This window comes from the organism of the source record quoted next, unplaced genomic scaffold (genome assembly GCF_019419815.1).
Source record: "Pyrus x bretschneideri cultivar Hongxiangsu unplaced genomic scaffold, Pyrus_bretschneideri_v1 Contig23, whole genome shotgun sequence".
NCBI classification, from domain to species: Eukaryota; Viridiplantae; Streptophyta; class Magnoliopsida; order Rosales; family Rosaceae; genus Pyrus; species Pyrus x bretschneideri.
Genome location: NW_025999535.1, coordinates 4,063,552 through 4,076,880, shown reverse-complemented (window position 1 = coordinate 4,076,880; position 13,329 = coordinate 4,063,552). Strand labels below are relative to the sequence as shown.

The window sequence follows — 13,329 nt, the reverse complement described above, 5'->3', positions numbered from 1 at the left end:
CCTTACAACATCTTTAAAACATTTAAATTTCATACATTTACTTATCATTTTATTTCAATTTCATACATTAGTTAGAAAATCTGTTAAGTAGACCGTTAAGTGATAACGTGACAAATATAGGGTCCCCATTTGTGCTGACTTGACTGCTACATTTATGCCATGTGGCTAAAAACTTAATAAAAATTTTAAAATAATTATTTAAAGAAAAGTTAATATAAAAATTAAAAAAATAAAATAAAATAAAAAATAAAAAACCAAACCTAGATCCCCTTCGTCTTCCCCAGAATCCCCACCCTCCTACCCCCATCACCCACAGCCATTTCCCTCCCCACTGTGCCTCCATCTCCGACGAGAACCTCCCCGCCGAGCTCTTCCCCCAGTATACCGGCAAAACTCGCCGGCAAAGTAGCTCTATGTCGAAGCTGGTCGAATTGACGTTTAGGGTTCGTTTTTCACCAAACCTAGCAGAGCAGCGGCAAAACACTTGGTATTGACAGAGCCACGTGTCACTTTGCTCCCTTCCTCTTCTTTTCAAAAACTCATCCAAACGGCACAACAATAGTAGTTGCTCAGTCCCTCATTCTTCCTCAGAAACCTAGCAGAGCAGAAGAGTAAGTTTTTAGCTTACAGTGAAGCCCTCGTTGCGGTACAGCTCGTACGATGTGCATTCCTCGACCTCCTCGCACTTCTCCGACTCGTTGTCTTCCACAGAGCTCAAGCTCCTCATTTCCTCACTCGCAGTCGTCAAATCCAAGCCCCCAGATCCCAATATCTCCACGATGGTGAAAAAGTTCATGGAAAAGCGGTCGACTTCCAAGGACAAGCCAATTAACCCAATGGGGTTGGTGATTCCGTCGGATCTGATCGTGGGCGGATTGAAAAAGCAGGCTAAAAACGGGTTGGGTTCGAATTTAGCCGCGTTGGGTAGGAAACTGTTTAGGAAAGGAGCGGGAACGACCTCGTCGGATAAGAAATATGAGGTGAATACGTTGGCTGAGGGAGGGAAAGTGGTGCGAGAAAAAGTGTGTTGAGGGGTGGAAGAAAGGGTGGGTGATGAAGGATGGGAAGGTAGGCACGGGTGGGGATTATGGGGAAGAAGGGGATTTGGTTATTTATTATTTATTTATTTTTTTAACTTTTCTTTAAATAATTATTTTAATATTTTAAAATTTTTATTAAGTTTTTAGCCACGAGGCAGCCACGTCAACACAAATGGAGACCTTATATTTGCCACGTCATTATTTAACGGTTTATTTAACAAATTTTCTAATGGATGTATGAAATTGAAATAAATGATAAGTAAATGTATGAAATTGAAATGTTTTAAAGATGTTGTAAGGAATTGAAATCGACCTCAAACCTGAGCGGGTAAAATGTAATTTACCCTAATTTTTATTCCAATTTTTTGTAGTTATTAGCAAACAAGTTATGTGAAATCAACTTTATTTTTATTTTATTTTTTATTTGAAAGAAATTTACTATTATTAGGGGAGGAGAAGTGACATACCCCGACCTGAGTCAAGGCATGTTGGTCGTCACATGAGGGTGACGTAGCCTAGTGCGCAACAAAAGTGATAGTAACAAGAATATGTTATATATATATATATATGTGTGTGTGTGTGTGTGTGTGTGTGTGTGTGTGTGTGTGTGTGTGGGAGCAACTAAAAATGAAATACAAGTATTCAGAGTATAGGCAATCCAACATTGCAGTCAAACTAAACAAGTACTAATTATACAAATAGGGAGAAGATCCCTACATTTATTTATGGAAATGTCAAAACCACCAGATAGTCCTAGTGAGCCACAGATACGAACAGCTACCTAGGACCTGGAGAGGCTCAAAATAGAAAGGTGAGTGGGCAAAAACAAAGCTTCTGAAAACATAGTTATCTTTCTAAACATAATAACTCCTCACTGTAAAACCTGTATAATTCCCAGAAAATAATACTACGTATATATGTAAAAACAATGTACAAGGGCAGTGAAAACCAAAATAGGCCATGTCATAACGTTTCAACACTAAAACATGTAAGCCAGGTGTAGAATCAATATAAAATAACATGCCAGTTGGAGTTACCTAACGTAACTTGTACGACTGGACTTATAGCTCATCAACCTAGGCTAGCACACGAGTCGGAGTCACCTAAAGTGATCTATATGACAAGGCTGGGTGTAAATATGTACACTCAAGTGCTACGATCACATGAAGGATGTGCGATAAATTGCGGGTCACCTACGAGTCAGAACCACCTATTGTGGTCTATACGACAGGCTGGCACGAGACTTGGATCTAAGGTGAACGTGCGGTGCGAGAGGTGAACAATCAAGTGAAGGACTATACCCTGGCCCGGGACAGGAACACTAACACCAGGGTGCAGCAATGATGAGCTCTAAAGGCATTTATGCATACCAATGTAAGGCAACCAACTCAACCATATACTAACTCACTTTGAGTTTACCTGGGCCTCCACAGTGTCATTTAATGTAATTGAATTCATAACAATGTAATGTGTATAAATATCATGCATAATCGACATGGCATTTAAGGCATAATTCATTTTAAAACGTTAATAGGAAATTGTAAAGCATATACATGCGTGTGTGTGTGTGTGTATAGAAAACAAATGCCTACTTACTAATAAGTAGCAGGATCGTAGCCCCCCAATCTGGCTTGTCCACGCTCGTCCTCGGGGTACGTCTCACCTATATGCGATACAACTATTTTTACGTTAATTAATTAGCACATATACAAAATCTAGGATTAACTTCTCATAGCTTGCTCAAATGAAAGGTTTGAATTTACGAACGTGATCTACTCGACGATACGAACCCACATAAAATTTTAGAAAGATTTTTGGACACCAGACGTGCCCTCACGCGCAGGCACATGCACGGTACACTGACGGAAACGCTAACAGCGTTAGGAATATTCCGTCAAAATAGGCAAAATATTTCGTTAAATGGTAACGGCGTTACCTAATGCTGATTAGAATATTCCGTTAAAGTTAACAGAATATAACTTCTTTTTCTCTAGTCTCCACCACCGGCTGCCGTCTGCACTCGTCGGTTTCTGGAAAATTTTCAAAAGCTTATATTTACTTCAATTCTTAACAAAATTCCATGAAATTTATATGGATTTGAAGCTCTTGAAGAGTAGAACACCTTCGTACCTATTAGAAGTCCAAAATCCAATGAAAAATGATCAGGAAAATTCCTTGGAAAATCCAGCCAACTCTGCACCCTCTCGAACTTGCCTATTCCGACGTCCACTCCACTCCAAAACTACTCCAATGTGTTAGGGAAGCTGAGTGGATACCTTTCTAAGTCCTAAAACTCCTTAACCTTGCCAGGATCGCAAGGGAGTAAACTTGGCTCCTTTCTAGAGCTTCTGGTTTTCGAGTTCCCGACGTCGTTCGGTGATCAAATGGTATCAATAAGATCGTGAGGCCATGGGGAACACGATGATGTAAAGCTCACGTTCAATTTGTGAGGTTTTGATGGGTTTGGGTGTGGGTGTGTCACGGTGCAAAGGGAAGAAGAAGGGAGAAGAGTCGAGAAGGAGAGAGAATGAGAGTGCTATGTGTGTGCGCATACGTGATTGGGCAGAAGAGAAAGAGAAGGCCAGTTTTAATTGGTCCAAAAATAATAGGGCCACATATCTGATTAGGCTCAAGAACATGGGAACTAAAATAATTGGGTAAGTAATGCACATAAGGGTCAACATCCAAGGAAAAATACAATGCTATTTACCCATTTACGTATTCAAATAATCATAACTTTTTCAGTTACGACTCCGATTCGGGCTTAACTCGTGTCAACGCATTTGTGACTTCGAGTACGATTTAATTACGACGACAAAAATAATAATTCAAAACTGCTTATGTACATCCACGTCACTAAGCCAACGAGCGTATATTTGTCACTTTACAAACTTGGGGAGAAAATTATATAATAATTTGGGACGGGTCATGACAAGGAGAGTTTAAAACTGTTACACTAATTTAGAGGATGAGGAAGTTTCCAACCTATGACATATGCGTAGAAACTCAACACTTTATTCACTAAGATATTAAACCATATTTTTTTATTTTAATTTTACTAGTATTAGAGGAAGGGAGAGAGTTCAAACTTTATTTTATTTCAATTCGTAGAATTTAGTAAACATTATTACAACTTTTTGTCGAAAACGAAAAAAGTAAACCTTATAACTGAATTTTCTTTTTTCCTTTTCATGCCCACTATGATATGTTTATAACCCGATTCATGTTCATTTTAGTTCCTTCTTATTCTGATTTCAAGTATGTAAACATGCATAAATGTCACAAGGCAGTGATGTCATTGAGTCTCATGCAGCTCTGGGTTTTCAACTTTTCGGATGCTCACTACATCGGTTGGCTCAAGTCTCTGTTGAATTTGTGCAATTATTTTTCTCTCTTCCCTCTCTTCTCTATTATGTTTTTCTTATCTTATAACTATACACATCTCTTAGTTTGTGTCGCTCTTTTGCATTGTTGATGAGAGTCTTCGTGTATCTGGCCACTTTTTAGCGCTGTCGAGTAGAACATTTTATGTTTCTTATAGTTTTTACACTTGATAAATGACTATGAAAAAGAAGCTCGATCTTAATTAAAGGTGACTCATAACATAATTTCTTTGCCGATTGTAAAATCATTAGATGTTGGTGTAGTATTACTCATGATGCATTTTCTCCTTTCAAATAAAACAAAAAATAGGAAGGTGGCGGCAAAGTGGCAAAGTGCTCAATCTCCCCATGCTGCTTATGTAAATATTCTTCTTCATCAACTCTAATTATCAAAATCAGATAGAAGGACATTAAAACAAGGAGAACAAATTAAGAAGGACATAACGGCATGTTCGTTAATGTTTTGTAAAACAATTTTTCGTTTTCTCTAACATAAAAATTGGTGGAAAATTGCATTTGGCAAACTGTTTTATGAAAATAAATTTTAAAAATAAAAGGTTTAATCAGATTAATGGTTCCTCGTGATGATAGGGTAGTTAAAAAATAGCCATTGTGATAAAAAAAAAAATTAGGATTTAGCTCCCTGTGATGAAATCTGTTAGGATTTAGGCTCAAAATTGTAAATTTCGTCTACGCTCCATTAATTGTTAGCACATAAGACTCACATATGAGACTAAAAAGATAAAGTTAGTCTCATATGTAAACCACACGTGCTAACAATTAACGGAGAGTTTTGTTTTAGCCTAAAATGTTTGGCTTACATGCTAATAATTAACGGAGAATTGATGATATTTTCTATTTTGGGCATAAATCCAAACCGACTTCACCATAAGGGCTTAAATCTTAGTTTTTTTTTTCTTTTTTTTCTTTAACACAGGAGCTATATCTTCGAACTACCATATCACCACGTGGACTAATAGAACATCAAATTGATATTTTGTATGTTTCCAAAAACAAATTTTGCCACTTAGTACTACTATCTAGTGGTATTCATCTTCACTTGTAAGTGAGAAGTTTTAGGTTCAATTCTCGCCAAAAGTGAATTTGAACCATATTATTGCTAGCCTATTGTGAGGCTTAATTAATCCACTTCCCCACCTTTTGAATGTAGATAATATTGCTTGTTCAAAAACAAAAACAAATTTCAGGGTAATAAAAAAAATACATTAAAAAACAAAGTTGGAGTTTTAAGAACAATATAAAAGAAACATCACCATCAGTACCACCACCCTTCACCGTCTCGCCACTGCCATCACCCTCCACCATCTCACCCATATCTGAATCATTTTCTGACAGTGCGCTTGTCGCTCTTCATTCCTGACTTGAATTAAGAAGAAACCTTTGATCAACCAGATCAGGATAACTGGGGGGCGGAAAGCACTCCTACCACCGCCACCTCCCACCATCATGACCTTCATCATGGCCATCACCACCAACACAATCTCCGTGACCATCATCCCTACCATCTCTTAACCAACCTTTTTACAACTATCCCTCACAACTATTAACAAAACCAATCTCTGCCATCACCATTGCTCCTTACCCCGCTATTCACTATCTTCATCCCACCACTATTGACACCTCTATTGTCACCATTACTACCAACCCACTCTCCTCTCTACCAAACCACCCCATCGCCCCACCCCCCCCCCCCCCCTCTCCCCCAACCATCACCATTGCTAGCAACACCACTCCCTTGCTGCAAACATCATCCCTATCATCATCGTTACCATCTTAATAATATGACGAAAACACTACTACTAAACTCGAATTTTTTTTTTAAATTTATATATTGGTACTATACACGTTTTCAATGTTTTCATTCTTAAAAATTATTTTGGAGTTAAACTACCGAACACATTCTCAAATCATAAAAATGTATAATCCTATTTATCGTTTTCGTTTAACAATTATTTAAAAACCATTTTACAAGACGTTACTGGACGGACCATAAGTTTAACATTATAGATAAAACTGGAAACACCTTCCAAACTTTGAAAGGAGTATAAAAGTACTGATTTGGCTTAATATTTAAAGACAAACTTTAATTCATTTCTAAAATTATGTTTCCATGCAAGGCATTTCCCCTTCTTGTTTTGGACAACTTCTTACCCAGAACTTGTTTCTCTCCATTTTAGTGAATGTATGGTACCAACGAGCTTTACGTACCTACACTATGTGGTGGTTTAATCATCAATGCTCTAACCCTTTTAAAATTTACTTTTTTAGCGAGATTACATTTAATTACTTAGTATTACATTTTAATAATATTTCTCTTCATTTATAAGTTAAAGGTTTTAGGTTTGAATATCGTAGATGACGAGTTCAATCCCCTAAGTATTCTCCCACCCCTTTAGTGTAAAAATGTCAAAGAGAAAATAACATGTGCAATGAGTAAAATTTTTTGGACAAAAACGACACGCAAAATTTTAGTGTGACATTCCATTGAACAAATTTTGGTCAACAATAGTCATTTGCCAAGCCGTTTTGCGCGTCTATCGACAGATGCCGATCAACAACTTTGTCAACATATGTTAGCATATGCAAATATATCAACAGATGTTGACAACAACGCCACAAAGGCGATGTCGAGTCTCACTTAGGGTTTTTTGTCGAACACCTACGAAATGACTACCACCCGGACGACCAAAGGATCATCGGAGGCACTTCCCTACAATTTGTCCGACCACCACGGGATCACGCCAATGTGAATCCGCCAGTACCCAATTGGAAGTCATCGTTTATGGCAAAAAAAGCATGCCAATTGATCTTCATGAAATCAAGCAGCTGACTAGCTGCTTGCATATTTTGACGCTTAATATAAGAAAGCGGTTAAATATGTCATTACCATATACATATATAGTTTGTTTTCTCAAAGGAACGTCCAATGCTTTTTTTTTTATTTTATTCGAGCGATAGCGTTAGTAAGTTATATGTTAGATTAGTCACCGACGGGATTTGAATCTACGCTGTCACGCAAGGGTATAACACCTTTTCACCATTCTGTGACGTCTAATGCTTTACATATTATTCTACCATGTAAAAATAATATTTTCTCCCTTTTAATGAGATTGCCAATCTAGCTAAACTATTAAATTGATTTCGTTTGGACATACAATCTAGTTTAGTAACAATCATAAGCCTCTTGGCTCTTTTGGTTTCCTAGCATGAGTACAAATGTGTTCTATAATGTGACGAAACTAATTGGATTTAATGCACTTTGAATGAAAAGAAAGGTGTGCATTTATAGGAGATTTTAGAAATAGCCGTTGCTAATGCAAGATATAGGTTTTATGGCCGTTAAATACATGTTGAGTGCAACTCTTCGGAAGAGAAAATGGCAGCAACTCAGTAAACTAAAATAGTCATCAAGCAAATATTTTGGTATACCATTGAAAGATGGCAGTAAATACGTGAAGTTGATAACAGTCTTTAAAATAATAATAATTTTTTGTGTAATTCAATGAGGATTTTACCTTAAGAGTTAAATTTTAATCAAATATGACTTACCACTTGACTCCAAAATCATAAATAATTAACTTCAATTTTTCCAGTGCAATGAAGAGCGATTGTCTCGAATTTGGAGTCCAATATGACTTTTGATTCCAAAATTTGTAGGCCATTGAGATAATCCATCAGAACAATTTTTTTTAAAGCCGACCTGTTTATATTATATAAAAAAAATGTTGCTTTGTGCCTGATATGGCAAGCAAATATGTTTCAAGACGTGAGGGCAAAAATCACAACTAGTAACCATGTTAACATGCAACGTACAAATTTGACATTGATGGGTTATTAGCCAAGTTCCATCCCCTTAACAAAGGAATATTTATATAATTAACGAAAGTTCCGTCCCTTTAACAAAGGAATATTTATATAATGCCACACTAAAATCATGTAATGGCATTGCAAATATTTAGCTAACTGCCGAAAATTATTTGGTCTGGCAATATCCTCATCATCCGGGGACATTACATGATTTTAGTATAGCCAACAAAGGAAAGCTAAATTATAAAAGAAGAGCCCACTTATGTTATTCTGCATTTTAAATTAGTAATGTATTTAAGAAAACCGACTATTATCTCAACTTTTTCCATTTTAACTTATACGGCATATAACCTAACAATGGCTTATAAATATAAATAATCGAGGTTCAAAATGACGTGAATTCAAACAAATAAAATAATCCCACACTAATTGGGACTTAAAATTTAAGGTTGTGACATTAATGTTACATAGTACTGAGTTGTACATGTGCTTTAGTTGTTAGATTTGATTTCCACAACTATTAGAATTTTCATTTTTTAATTTCAGTCATTTGTTTTATCTACCATGCACATACTATTAAAAAAAATTGCCAATTAAAATAGTATTTTAACAATAAAGAATAATTAAGAATGGGATAGCATATTGTTCTTTTGCGTTGACACCTTATACATGACATGGTGTCTTGTCAAGAGATTATACATATTCAGAAGTGATCCAATGCCGGGGTGTTTATTTTTTACTTTTTGGTTGATATAATCTAATGGGGACTTGAGTTAAGGAATTTTAGGTATCAACTAGTCTCACCCTATATGAATATTTTTGTACAGTATAGATGTTTAATCACAATTAGCATCACTTCTACATGTTGTCTAATATTCTAGTTGATACGGTGTTAGGTTCCCACCCATGAGTTCTAGGTTCAAAACTCCTCCTTCTCCTTAAAATAATAGTTTTGAACATTTCCTCTCTCCTTAATAATAATACAATTAGTGTCACCCACTTTGTATCTCAGTTCTTAATTTACATCCTCTTTGTCTAGTTTTGAAAATTTTCATGTCTTTCTCTATGAAAAATAAATAAATAATTTTTTTTAACAAACAAGTGAGGGAGTGGGCTAAACCTCACAATGAGCTCACAATAATATGGTTCGAATTTGCTTTTAACAAGAATCAAACATAAAACCTCTTACTGACAAATGAAGATGAATATCATTAAACCGTAGTACTAAGTGACATAAATAAATAAAATTAAAACTGAATAATTCCACATTCTTTTGATGAATGCTATGTTCAAACGAGATAATATAGCCAATCCTCCACGACAAACTAATCCCTGAAGTCATTATATGAAGGTGAATCTATAAGAATTATTGTGAGGATCAATAAGTTGTCAATTAGGTCACTTGATTTTCCAGTATTATTTAAGTGAGTTGAAATTTGAGTGATCTTGCAATCTCAGTATGGCTAGAATAATAAAGGCTTAACTCTAATTGACCAATCACGTAATTCCTATTTGCTAAGTCTTTATTATGGTCGGATATAAAAAATATAATTGTAATTATGAGTATTTTTCATTTAATAATAATCTTGATTGAGAAATATCCTAACAACTATATAAGAATTGTTACATCTCTCAAATATAGTTTTGAGAGAATAGAAGACGTTCTTATGCATGTGCGGATTCCTCTTTTACAGTCCTAATGTCTTCTTGTTTTTATGATTTCAGAATTTCTCTTACAAGATCTTATAACTGTGCCTAAAAAGTTGGCTACGTTGAGCACGCACTCAGCACAGTACGTAGCATGTGTCTGTATTTAAACTAAAAACAAGGCAATTGTCAAGGGATGCCTTTGTATTTGCAACTTGTCAAGCCTTGAAGATTGCGCCTGTTCATTGTTGTTAGGTCGATCGATCGATTCAAGCCAAGTGCTGCTACGGCACGAAATTTGTTAGCATTCAGCAGTCACAAATGGTACGTTGGACAAAGCGTTTTGAACAACTTTTTGGCCACCTTTCGATGCAAAACTTCAAAAGAAGGGATCAAATTTGAACTGTTCTCAAATTTTAGGGAGCATTTTTGCTCACTACCATTTAGTATGATGTATGCTCACTATCCTATTTATCACCGTTAGATGAGTTTGAATTTCGAGATTCCTGTAGTTGATAGGCACAAATCTTAAAATTCAAACTTATCTAACGGTAATAAATAAGTTGGTAAGCATACATCACACTAAATGGTGGTGAGCAAAAATGCACTCCAAATTTTAAGGTTTGCAAATCTTCCCACCATGATTTTTTGTTTTGTTTAATATTTGCTAGCATTTGGTAAGGAAGCAACTACAGTAGGGGATGACTTTGATCATTTTTATCCTCAATTTGTAGTTTGGTTTAATAAGTTTTTTAATTTAATTAGTCTTACATTAAATTTTGGCAAGTATATATAGTTCTGAAATTTATGAAAATTATAAGTTGTAATTTATTTCGGCTTTTCAAAAGAAAATATACAGCATATAAAATCTTTTGGATATGTAGGCAGTTTGAGAGCTCTAAATCCATGAGCTTTGGAGAGATGATATCCCTCTTTCATGCTCAAAAACACAAGAAGCTATACAATCCCATCGAGACCTCAACATGAGACAACCGCTTACACGTGAGTAAGTAATTGTTAACCGTTAATGCAATATGTGGACAATTGTTATTTACAGTTTTCATCCTACTACATAGGTTACAAATATTTGAAATTAATCGATTTGTATGTAAGTTACTAGTGACATTATGCTTCCCGTGGTTGAAAAAAAAAAAATTCCCGAAAATTATACTGAAAAAATTCCGATCCCAAACTGAAAATCTCGAAAATTTTGGTACGTCATCCCGAATCGATCCCAAACTATTCCGTACGGAATTCGGTCTGACCTATTGGTCTCGGCTGTCCGTTGTTATAGGGTTTCTGTGAGAAGGCACAATTCCTCAGACTCTCATTCGAAGCATCTTCCTCCCACAGACAGCCACCTTCTCTTTCGCTCGAAGCAACTGCTGCAAGCCTCGCTCTTTCTCGACCTTACCTCACTCTTTCTCGACCTCACCTCACTCTGCTATCTCATCCTCTGCCAATCTATTTTGACCTCACCTTCGTTTGCGAGGCGATCTCATGGGTTCCCTCACCAACTCCTACAAGTCCCTCTGCTCCTCCATCGATAAAGCCGCGAAGAAGCTCGAGACCACGAAGATCGACTCCTCCTCTGCCACCAAAATTACCAAAAAGTCCAAGACCAAGAAGATCGGCCGCGTCAAGACCAGTCTCAAGGAATCCAGCAGCGATTTGTCGCTTTCAAGTTCAAGTCTAGCGCCGTCATTGCCCTCGTCCTCTTCGTCGTCTTCGGGCTACTTAGCTCGATGTTCGAGGGGAAGGCGGTGGCGAAATTACCTTTCAAGCCCTTTGGGTTGGTGATGAAGATGACCCACAGATGGCTGCAAGGGGAGGATGCGACATACTGTTCAATGGTTGGTGAAATCCCGAGCCCTACCGGAATCCCAAAATTTTGGTTCGGTTTAGTTTCGATTTCGAAATCTCTTCTGGAAAGGACTCGGTTCGGGATTTGGGTTACTCCTTTCGAATCGAGATTCTGATCCGAACTACCTCTAGTGTTTTTTTGTACTAGTGTAATTGGTTGTATTAATAAATCTCATTGTTTTAGTTAATCGCGATCACTGTTTGAAATATCCTGGATATGCTCGACTGTGGAGCAAAAAATAATTAAGAAATTATGGAGGCGACTCGTGTACTTTTGTGTGAAAATGACAAAATTACTCTCGAGGCACACCGAGATTCTCACGTGCATGCAACGGACAACAACGGCTTAATCAAGGAAGAGTAAAAGGTGATAAAAATGGTAGTTTATTCAAAACATTCTCATCACTCCTCCTGAAATCCTCACTCAAAAGGTAACTTCCAATTTTTCTATTTCATTTGGGATTAATTGCCAAGTTAATTGCAAGATATTATTTCACATAATATTTTGCAATTACACTCACAATTTGACCATATGTGGCCGGCCCCTATTCTCCAAATAGGCTGGTCACTCCCCTATAAATAGTCATGCTTTCCCACTAAAATGCTAGGTCATTGTCTCCCCAAAAATTCCTAAACATTTTCTCTCTCAAATTCTAACGGCATCAAAGATTCTTCGGCCAAAGCCCCTCATTCATCGTGGGCGCGTGAGGCTTTTGACCTTAATCTTAGATGTTATTATTTTGCAGGTGCATTTTCATCAAGGGAGAAAATGGCGAAAATATGCATCCACAAATTGGTGCTTTCATTGAGAGTTTGATTCACACGGTCGAAGAAGACTCTTGCATTCACCAGAGCCCATTTGGGCTGGTGCGATGCAGCGTTGGGCCGAAAAATGAGGGGGTCGAACTGGGCTTGCAGTGGTGAGCCCAAAAGAAAAAAGCTTTATTTTTTTTTTTCAGCCTAAGTCAAGGCGAGGCCCAAAAATTTAGGGTAAGGCTTGATCCAAGAAATCGTAGCGAGGCTAGGTGATTCCGCTGGAGAAGGTGATCGGCGCTACCATTGTAGATGGCCAAATCTTGGACAGGAAGACTCAGGGTTACCCTTATGGGGTGTTTTCGACTATGATTACAACATGGAGATATTAAAATCTCAATCGTTTCAATCAAACCCTAGAAAAATTGAATCGAATTTCAAAAAAAATTCCGACGAGATTTCGGCGAATCTCAGTCCAATTTTTATTTTTTACGTGGGACAACTTCTGGTCGTCGGCGACATGAACCAAAGGTTCAAGGCAATGGCCGCAGGCCATGCCGTGGTCGATGACACCATGAAAGGTGTCGGGTTTTGTTGGTTTTGAGATTGGAGCTTCTGGCTCTATGGGTTTTCTGGGGAGAAAGAGAGCTATAGGCTCTTGGCTGGGCTTGGGGAAACCCATTTGCATTATGGTGGTCACGAGTTTGAAAGAACCCTAGGTTCCCATAAAAAAAAATTTTAATTCAATTTTTGATATATAGTTCAATTAAAAAACATATTCAATTTGATGCATATGCAAAACAATAATATGGTAA

At 37.0% G+C, this 13,329-nt stretch overlaps 1 pseudogene; it reads left to right on the top strand.

Moving 5' to 3' along the window:
• Positions 1-779: 779 nt before the first annotated feature.
• On the top strand, positions 780-11,944 carry LOC125478137 (annotated as a pseudogene).
• The last annotated feature ends 1,385 nt before the right edge of the window (positions 11,945-13,329 follow it).